The sequence below is a fragment of the Petaurus breviceps genome, unplaced genomic scaffold (genome assembly GCF_028583685.1).
Source record: "Petaurus breviceps papuanus isolate PSGF00001 unplaced genomic scaffold, PetGlider_PUasm1.0 227, whole genome shotgun sequence".
In the NCBI taxonomy this organism is placed as follows: domain Eukaryota; kingdom Metazoa; phylum Chordata; class Mammalia; order Diprotodontia; family Petauridae; genus Petaurus; species Petaurus breviceps.
In genome coordinates, this window is record NW_027185896.1 from 11,360,767 (window position 1) to 11,370,921 (window position 10,155).

At 36.0% G+C, this 10,155-nt stretch overlaps 1 protein-coding gene across 2 annotated transcripts in view; it reads left to right on the forward strand.

Moving 5' to 3' along the window:
* Positions 1–10,155, forward strand: part of QRICH1 (glutamine rich 1) — an 88,676-nt gene that overhangs the window by 11,450 nt on the left and 67,071 nt on the right. The gene's annotated exons all lie outside the window — the stretch shown is intronic.

A 10,155-nucleotide genomic window follows, 5' to 3' on the forward strand; every position in this document is an offset into this window, starting at 1 on the left:
AGACAGCGAGTAAAGCGCCGGCTCTGGAGTCAGGAGGACCCGAGTTCGGTTCTGGCCTCAGACACTTAACACCAACACAAAAAAACTAGCCGTGTAAACTTGGGCAAGTTACTTAACCCCTATTGCCCTCCAGAAAGCAAAAAGAAAAAAAATTCATAAAAGACATGAGAGCTGTGGGAGAAAGAAGTTGAAAGAGAATTAACAGCTTTATATAAGAGTTAGATACAAAACCATACCCATGCAACAGACTCCTTGAAAATTAGAATGGGCTAAAAGTAAGGTATTGATTCCATGAGACAAAAAGAAATATTAAAGTCCAAAAGAAAAAAAAAAGAACATAAAGATAATAAAACCAGCTTTCTTGGGAAACAGATTAAGGAGAGAGAATTTAACAATCATTGGACTACATGAGTGTTGTTTAGTCATTTCAATTGTGTCTGACTCTTTGTGACCCCATTTGAGGATTTCTTGACAAAGATACTGGAGTGGTTTGCCATTCGTACATGAAAGCAATGAACAAAAAAGAGCCTAGACATTGTACTTCAAGAAAACACAAAAGAAAACTGCACAAGTTTCTTCTCTTAGAAGTAGATGGTAAAGTGAAGGTAGAAAGAATCCACTTTCTCAAAGTCAGTCCAAAATAAAAACTTCCAGGAACAGCATAACCAAAATTAAGAGCTTCCAGAACTACAAGAAAACAGAAAGAAAGAAAGAATAAATGAATTCAGGTACTGAGGTTATAGTTAGGATCACACAGGATTTCACAACCACCATAGTTAATGATCAGAGATCTTGGAATATGATCTTTCAGAAGGCTAAAGAAAGGTTTACAACCAGAAATATCTTAAGCCAGTAAAGTTCAGTATGATTCAGAGGGGAAAAAAATTGTATCTTAAATAGAAGACTTACAAGTATTCCTTTTAAGAAGACCAGAGCTGCATAGAAACTTTGAAATACAAACAGAAGTTCTAAGGGACATAAAAAGGTAAATGAGTGAGCAACCATAAAGGGACTTTTTTTTTAATTTGATTTTTTTACTGTTCCTTTTCAAAAGTGGGTGCTTCCAACTTCCCTCCCCCCAGCCTGCCCTCCCTTCCATCATCCCCCCTCTCATCCCTTTTCCCCCTATTCTCCTGGAGGGTGAGATGACTTTATTTTCTAATATGGGGAGATGATACAGTAATCAGGAGTCATGTAAGGAGTCTAATAAAACAAAAGGCCTGGGGTGAGTGAGTGTGTGTGTGTTTGAGTGTGTGACACAGAGAATATTTTGATTATCTTAGAAAGGAAAGGAAAAATAGAGGAGAGGTTGGGAAAATTACCTCACATAATTTGAGTACAAATAGATGTTTATACAAACAAGGAGGAATTGATTGGTGAGTGTAGACAACACTTAAACTATTCCACTCAAACTGGTGAAAAGATGGAAGAATACACATGTTCAGAAATAAATTTTGCTCAAAAGGGAAATGAGTGAAAGGGGAGAAGGGAAAGGGGGCAATAAGATGGAGGATAGATTAAAGGACCAATTAGTCTTAAGCAGAAGTAACTAACCACAGAGGGTGGATTGTGAAGGGAAGTTTAAAAGAAAAGGGATAAGAACCATTGGTTGGGTTCTGAGTGAGGGAAAGAGAAAAAATGGGCAAAGAGGCAGACAAAACTTGGAGCACTATTGTTGAGCACACTTCTAATCTACCCTTGTTCTTATGAGGGTATAAGAAACTGATCAACAGAATGACAAACCACAATTTCTGAAGGTTCATTAAACATGCTGCCTACTTCCTGAGAGAGAGGTAATGGACTCAGGGTGCAGATTGAGACTTTTTGGAACATAGTACAGGAATTTTTTCTTGCTTCACTATACATATTGGTTACAAGGTTGTTGTGGTTTTTGTTATTTTTAATTTGGGGAAGTTGGGGAGAAGGTAGATATTTGTTAATTAGGAAAATAAAATTGTTTTTAAAAAGGTATAGGTTGAAAGTACCTAACATAAAGGAAACTGTTAACTGGGGGGAAATGTCTTTGCAGCAAGTTTCTTTGATAAAGGTCTTATTTCCAACACATGTAAGGAACTAATACAAATTTATGAGAATAAGAGCCATTTACCAATTGGTGTAGGCAGTTTTTAGAATTTATTTTTAAAATTTATTTTAATTTTTAGTTTTCAACATTTACTTCCATAAATTTAAAAATTTTTCCTCCTCCTTCCCCAAGACAGCCTGCAATCTGATGTAGGCTCTACATATACATTCCTATTAAACATATTTTTATATTAGTAATGTTGTATAGAAGAATGATAATGAATGGAAAAAACCATGAGAAAGAAAAACCAAAACAACAACAACAACAAATAGTTTGCTTCACTCTACATTTGGATTCCATAGTTTTTTCTCTGAATGTGGATGGCATTTGTTATCATGAGTCCTTTGGGATTGCTCTAGGTCCTTGCATTGCAGATCACTAAGTCTATCAAAATCAGTCATCATAGACTGTAGCTGTTACTGTGTACAGTGTTCTCCTGGTTCTGCTCATTTCACTCAGCAACAGTTCATATAAATCTGTCTAGGTTTCTCTGACGTCTGCCTGTTCATCATTTCTTATAGTATAACAGTATATCATTAAATGCATATACCACAACTTGTTCAGCCATTTTCCAAATTGATAGGCATCCCCTCAATTTCCAGTTCTTGGCCACCACAGAGCTGCTATAAATATTTTTGTACATGTGGGTCCTTTTCCCATTTTTATGATGTCTTTGGGATATAGCCCTAGAAGTGGTATTACTGGGTTAAGGGGTATACACATTTTTATAGCCCTTTGGGCATAGTTCTAGATTGCTCTCCAGAATGGTTTGATCAGCTCACAGCTCCACCAGCAATGACTAGTGTTCCAACTTTCCCACATCTTCTCCCAACATTTATCATTTTCCTGTTTTGTCATGTTAGTCAATCTTTTTTTTTTTTTTTTGCTTTTTGGAGGGCAGTTGGGGTTAAGTGACTTGCCAAGGTCACACGCCTAGTTTTTTGTGTTAAGTGTCTGAGGCTGGATTTGAACTCCGGTCCTCTTGACTCCAGGGCCCACTGGTGCTCTATTCACCACCTAGCCGCTCCCATGTTAGTCAGTCTGACAGGTGTGATGTGGTACATCAGAGTTGTTTTGATTTGCATCTCTCTAATCAATAGTGATTTAGAGGGGCAGCTTGGTGGCACATTGAATACAGCATTGTCCCTGAAGTCAGGAAGATCCCTGAGTTCAAATTCGGCCTCAGACTCTCGACACTTAAGCAACTGTGTGACCTTGGGCAAGTCACGTAACCCCAATTGCCTTGCCTTCCCCCCTCCAAAAAAATTTGTGATTTAGAGTATTTTTTCATGACTATTGGTAGCTTCAATTTCTTCCTCTGAAAACTGCCTGATCATATTTTTTGACCATTTATCAATACCAATCCAAGAATAAGAGCCATTTACTAATTTGCATAGACAGTTTTCAAAGGAAAAAATAACCAAATTATCAATAGCCAGATGAAAAAAAATGTTCGAAATCATAAATAGAAAAGTGCAAATAAAAATAACAGATTCTACCTTCCACTTCCATATTGACACATTAGTGCTATATTGGTAGAGCTGTGACTTGGTCTAGCCATTCTGAAAAGCAGTTTGGAACAATGTCCAAAAAGTTGCTAAACTGTCCGTATCCTTTGACACAGCTATTAATTATTATCCCTCCCCCCAAAAAAAAAATCAGAGTGGGAAAAAAGATCCCTACATGAAAAAAAATTTATAGCACCTCCTTTTGTACTAGCAAAGAACTGCAAACTAAGGGGATATTTATCAATTGGAGAATGGCTGAACAAATTATTTGAATATAAGCAATAAGAAATGACAAAAGGCATGAGTTCAGAGAAACCTGGCTGATACAAAGCAAAGTAAGCAGAACAAGGAAAACATACAGTAATAAAAATACTAGCAATAATAACACTATACAATAATAAACACTAACACCTTTTAAAGACTTAGGAATTCTGGTTAGTGCAGTAACCAACAAAAGATTCTAGTGGACCAGTGTTGAAGCATGCTACTCCTCTCCTGTTTGAGAGGTGATGGACTCATGATGCAGAATGAGATATATCTTTTTACATAGTCAATGTGGGTATTTTGTTTGACTGAATATTTCTTTTAAATTTTTTTTCTTTTTTTTTTTTTCTAGTGGGGAACTGGTGGGGAAGGAAAGTGAATAATTGTCTATTTTTTTTAAATGTTAAATTTTAAAAAATGTTAAATAGCCTAGAACCAAACATAAGTCCATGGAGTGCTCTTCCGAAAACTTTCTTCTAAGGTAAGATGAAATCATTAATGACTACTTTTTGAATACAGCCATTTAACTGATTGTATTAGTATCTAACCTGTGTCTCTAAATCTAGGTAAACTACTTCTAGAACATTGATCAACATAAACTACTATAAGTTTAGTAACCCTGTGGATAAAAAGAGATTTAGGTTAATGTGTCATGACTTGTTCTTGATGGAGCTATACTGGCTTTTTGTGATCTCCACTTCCCTTTTGTTGTTAAGAGAAAAATCTCTTGACAGTCAAGGATTTTGTCAGGAATCACAACGTCATTGATCTAGAGTTTTCAGATTCCTCTTAACTTTTTTTAAAATTGAGGCATATACCTTCTTCTAGTGCCACTTATGTTTTCCACAGTCTTTCCAATATTATCTACATTGATGCTATAATCATATTTTCGAGCCTTCTGGTATTCAAGACTATAATTCATTTGGATAGGGAAGGGACCCTATCTTCTTTGATGTAATACATTGAAATTCCTAGAGTATAGTGCTGGGCATCCAGTTTAAATATTAAGTAACTGATTGCTTATCTTTGTTTTTCCAAAGAAAAGCAGTATAGTTTTTACTAGCAGCATTCTGCAAATTATATAATTTGTTCTTAGCTCAGTTTACCCTTTTGGGCAAGCCAGAATGTGAGGCATTGGTGTACCGTGTTTCCCCAATAATGAGACACTGTCTTATTAGTTTTTTTGGAAAGAAAAACACCAGAGGGCTTATTTTCAGGGGAGGGCTTATGTTGTCCTGCCTCAGCTCTCCTCCACGGCACTGCTTTCAATGGCGCCAGCAAGCAAATCACTGGGGAAGAACAGGATGATGCGCTCACTGCTGCAGCTCTGATTGGATGCAGCTCAGAGCGCGGCATGCGTTTCATGGAGGGTAGGGGACGGTGCATACAGAGGGTACCGTAATATAGCGTGTAGTGCAGGGGATCACCTTCACTACAGTAGCAATCTCAATAGGGCTTATTTTCGGGGGGAGGGCTTATTTGAGAGGAAACTTACACAATAAGGGGAGGGCTTATTTTCGGGATAGGTCTTATTATCGGGGAAACACGGTAGTATACCAGTGCAGCACAAGATAATCTGGGCTGGGCAGTAAGATGTCTGCACTGTTTATTGGTATTAAGGACCTTTAGAAATACTTTTCCTTACCAGAACCCTGTGTTCTGGCTAGCTTAAGTGGCTAAGCTTGGCCTGAAGAAGAGGTATACAAATATATATTCCTGCTCTTTTTGCATAGTTGGGGAGCTATGAGTGCAAACACTGCATATGCTGTTGAACTTATTTGATGTGTTGGTTAGTTTTGCTGAAATTTGTTTTTTAAGATTCTTTGTTATAAGGAATGACTGTGGGGAGAGAAGGTGTATATTGAGAAATTAAGGTGCTAACCTACCCTTTAGATACAAAAAAAATTACTACCTTATACTTTTTGTGTACATATTCATGGCATTTTTGGTATTCTGATTTGTACACAGTGAGCCTTTGCCTGATAATTTTGAAAGGTGCTTACTTAAAATTAAAGTAACCTATAGCTTTTTCCTGAAGATCCCACTGCTAGACATAAGTATCCCAAGAAAGTTAAAGACCAAAAGATAAGTCTAATGTTTATTAGAATATCCATTGTACTTACTGTGATATATCAGGAAACTGGAAACAGCAGGTGCTTGTTGATTGGAGGACAGTTAGATTTTGGTATATGAATATAACATAATATTAATTCAGTGATAAGAAATGGTTATTATAAAGTCTTCAAAGAAGAATGGGAAAACTTATATGAACAAACACACAAGGAAGTAAAGCAAAATTAGGAAAATAGTGTAGAGTATCCCAAAAGTTTAGTGCAGTTCTAAACTTTAATGACTTAAAAAGTATAAATGCTACAGACTTAGAAAAAAACATCTGGAAGGTAATTTAAAATGTTTAAATATCAATTTTATTAACATTCAACTTCAGCATTGTCTTGTGCTGTGCATCACTAATCCATTTTGGAACTTTGTAAAAAACTTTAAACAGTGGCTGCTCAGTGACTGAAAGGATTGCATTGTTTGTAATGCTAGCTTTAAGATAATCCATAGAATGAGGTTGTGATTTACATGTAACAATTTTGAGGACCCACAAGAAAAAGTCTAATGGAATTAGGTGGGGTGACTAAGCTTGCCAACCTCTTCTATCAGTCATCCTCTACTGGTCCCAAGACTTCTATTGTTCTGGGAAAGTGTCATCTAGAAACTAGCATCTAGCAAACAAAATGCATGATGACAGGGTACCCTAACTTGTTAAAAATTAAACATCCATTCAAAATTAGTAGAACTAAATAAATTTTTTCTATGAGAAATTTATTCTTTCAAAATGCTATTATTTACTAGCTGTGTGACCTTGGGCAAGTCACTTAACCCCAGTTGACCTCCAAAAAAAGGCAACAAAAAATGAACATTATTCAGTCACATTTCTCTCACTAAAATGTCAATAAAATTATTTAAAAATAAAAATTATTTAAAATATTGTTTCATCTTATATTTTAACTCCTACTTTTTCTTTTATGATGTATATATGTTAGTATGGTAGTACATGCATGTAATTTATAAGATAATATATGGATATTAGAAAAACATCATGAAGTTTGATTTGAGAAGAAGGTAGTATATTGGTTTAAGAATTTCTGGTAAGACTTCATCTAATACTCATAACTAACTTCTTGTTTATGGATTTTTGTATTTTAATATGACATAGTAAATCTACAAAGAAACTTAGTTATTCTATTAAGGTTATTATTTACACCTGGGATGTGAATAAAATCTAGTATTTTCAGGAAAAAAAAATTTTTTTTTTTTTTTTGGCTCAAAATTTTTTACTGTTGAGGTGCCCAATCAGAGGTTAGTGGACTAGATTACTTAAAGCTCTGTTCTGACTTCAAATTCAGTTGTCACATTTTATAAGTTTAAAATGTGAGTTTTTATTAAAATACATGTTGGGTTTTGTTTCTCAGGATGTGTATAAATTTCTAGATTTCGTTTAAAAAATGCAAATAAAATTCTAGACAGGTAAACTCCAATCTTTGAGCACGAAAAAAACCCATATACAAAGTAATATGATACTTTTGTTGTTTCTCTGTCTAATCCTGATGTTTTTCCCACTCAGCTGGTTGAGGTAGGCTTTTCCTCTGTACATTACTCAGATTTCTTTTCCTGTCTTAGTTCTTCCTCCACCCCCAAAAAAGCATATCAGTTAAGTACAGATTATTAACACTGACCTAATCCCTTAAAAATAAGACGTAAAAAGAGAGAAGAAACAGTTTGGCAAAACTAAGCAATACATTGAAAAACATCTGACATCATATGCAGTGTGAGGCCCTCAGTTCTTGGAAAGAAGTTAGAGATGTTTTTTCACATCTCTTCAAATTTTATATTTGTCTTTTTTGGGATTAGCTTGGTTGCTGTAATTTAGCAGCATTAAGTATTGATTGTCATGTGGTTCTTTCCATTTACATTGTTGTTTTCATTGTCCAACTTACAGTCATGTTCTTTAGTTTTATATCAGTTTATGTGTATAAACTTTCTCATACTTCCCTGATTTCTTCACATTTGTAATTTCTTATAGTTCCTTTACACTTCTGTACTATGATTTTTTTAGCCATTCCTCAATTTTATAGGCATCTCTGTTTTTTTGCTATTACAAAAAAAGTACTGCCTATAAATATTTTGGTATATATGAGACTTTTATTTTTGTCTTTGATCTTTTTGGGGTATAAACTTAATGGAATCTCTGGATCAAAATGTATGGACATTTCCAGGTTAGAATTTCAAGTTATTTATCTTGTCTTCAGATCTAATTGCATTTATAAACTTTCTAGAAGTAGAAAACAAAGGGTCTTTCTATATACTATGAGATGTATCTTTCTGTTATATGCCTTATAGTCCTTTCATAAGGGGTCGTTAGTGCTTCTCACAAGCCACATTGTTATAAGTGATTATAATTATACCCTTTTGTTTTCTGTTTTTAAAAACTAATTAGGGGCGGCCAGGTAGCACAATGAGTAAGATCACAGGCTCCAGTGTCAGGATGACCTGGGGATCAAATCCAGGCTCAGATATTTAGCACCACACCCAGAAATAACTGGCCCTGTAACCTTGAGCAAGTTACTTAATCCCAATTGCTTAAAAAAATAAACTAATTAGTCAGTTTAAGTATCTGTGTGCTGGGCATTGTGCTAAGTGCTGGAGAAAGCTGAAAGACCTTCCCAACTCTCCAGGACCTCCCCATCTAATTCATGAGACTACCTTGCAGATAACTATATACAAACAAGCTATATAGAGGATAAACTGGAAATAAACAATAGAAGGAAAGCACCAGAATTAAGAGGGATCAGTAAAGATTTCTTGGAGAAGGTGAGATTTTAGTTGGGACTTGAAGGAAACAGGGAAGCCAGGAGGTGAAGGTGAGGAGAGAGAATATTCCAGTTATGAAGGTGAAAAGGTTTGGAGTTGGAAGATGAATGTTTTGTTCAAGGAACAGCAAGGAGAGACCAGTGACACCGAATTGAAAAGTACATGATGGGTGGTGGTGGAAGTGGTGGAAGATGTAAGAAGACTTGAAAGGTAGTGGTAGTTGGAGCATGTTGAACATTTTTACAGTTTTATATTCATGAGGAGCTAGTGGAGTTAATTGAATGGGGGCCAGTGATACAATCAGACCTATACTTTACAAGGTCATTTTGACAGCTTAGTGGAGGATGGACTTGTGGCAGGTAGGCCAACTAGCAGGTTATTGGAGTAGTCAAAATCTAAGATGATAAGGGCCTGCATCAAAGTTGTGGAAGTTTCAGAAGAGAGCAGGAGGCTTATTGAAGAGATGTTACAAAGGGTAGGATCCATGGGCCTTGGCAACAAATTGAATATGGGGTTGGGTGAGAAAGTGAGGAGTCAAGAATGGCACCTTGTGGGCCTTCTTGACTAGGAGGATGGTGGTGCCATTTTTTTAATAAGAGGGAAGTTAGGGTTTGGGGGGTGGGTGGTAAGAAAATGAGTTCTGTTTCAGACATTTTTTATTTGAAATGGAGCAACCAATTCACAGTGTTTTATATGCAATCAGAGATGCAAGACTGGAGGGCAGTAGAAAGGTTAGGGCTGGATACATAGATTTAAATTCTCATTAACAGAGATAACTGAATCCATTGAAACTGAGAAGATTATCAAGTGAAATAATATAGAGGGAGAAGAGAAGACCCAGGACAGAGCCCTTCCAGACACCTAAAATTAGCAGACATGACCCCAGTGAAGAGCCCATAAAGGAGATAGAAGAGTTATCTGATAGGTAGGAGAACCAGGAGAGAATATTGTCTGGAAAACCCATAGAGAAGAAAGGGGTCAGAAAAGATGGGAATTGAGATAATCTAGTAATCTAGAAGAGAACAGTTTCTGTGGAATGGTGAGGTTAGAAGCCAGAATGCAGAGAGATAAGAGAATAGATAAGAGATAAGAGAGCTAGAGAAAAGGAAAATGGATACACCTATTGTAGAAAAGTTTCTCTAGGAGTTTAATCACAAATGACTAGGAGACTTAGGCATGTTTGTAGGCAGTGGGTAAATGGCAAGTAGATTGGGAAAGAGATAAGTGAGAGGGTAGCAGTTTTGGCTTCAAATGTACTAGAAATCATGACTTTTTGGATGTGTCACATCCTTTGTGTTTAGAACAGTTTCTTCATTTCTATTCCTGCTTACCTTATATAAATTATTGATTGTGTTCCTATATTATGAAGTTCCCATTTCTGTGAAGTGGTATCTTTTGATGCTTGCTGACTTTCCTGGCAGC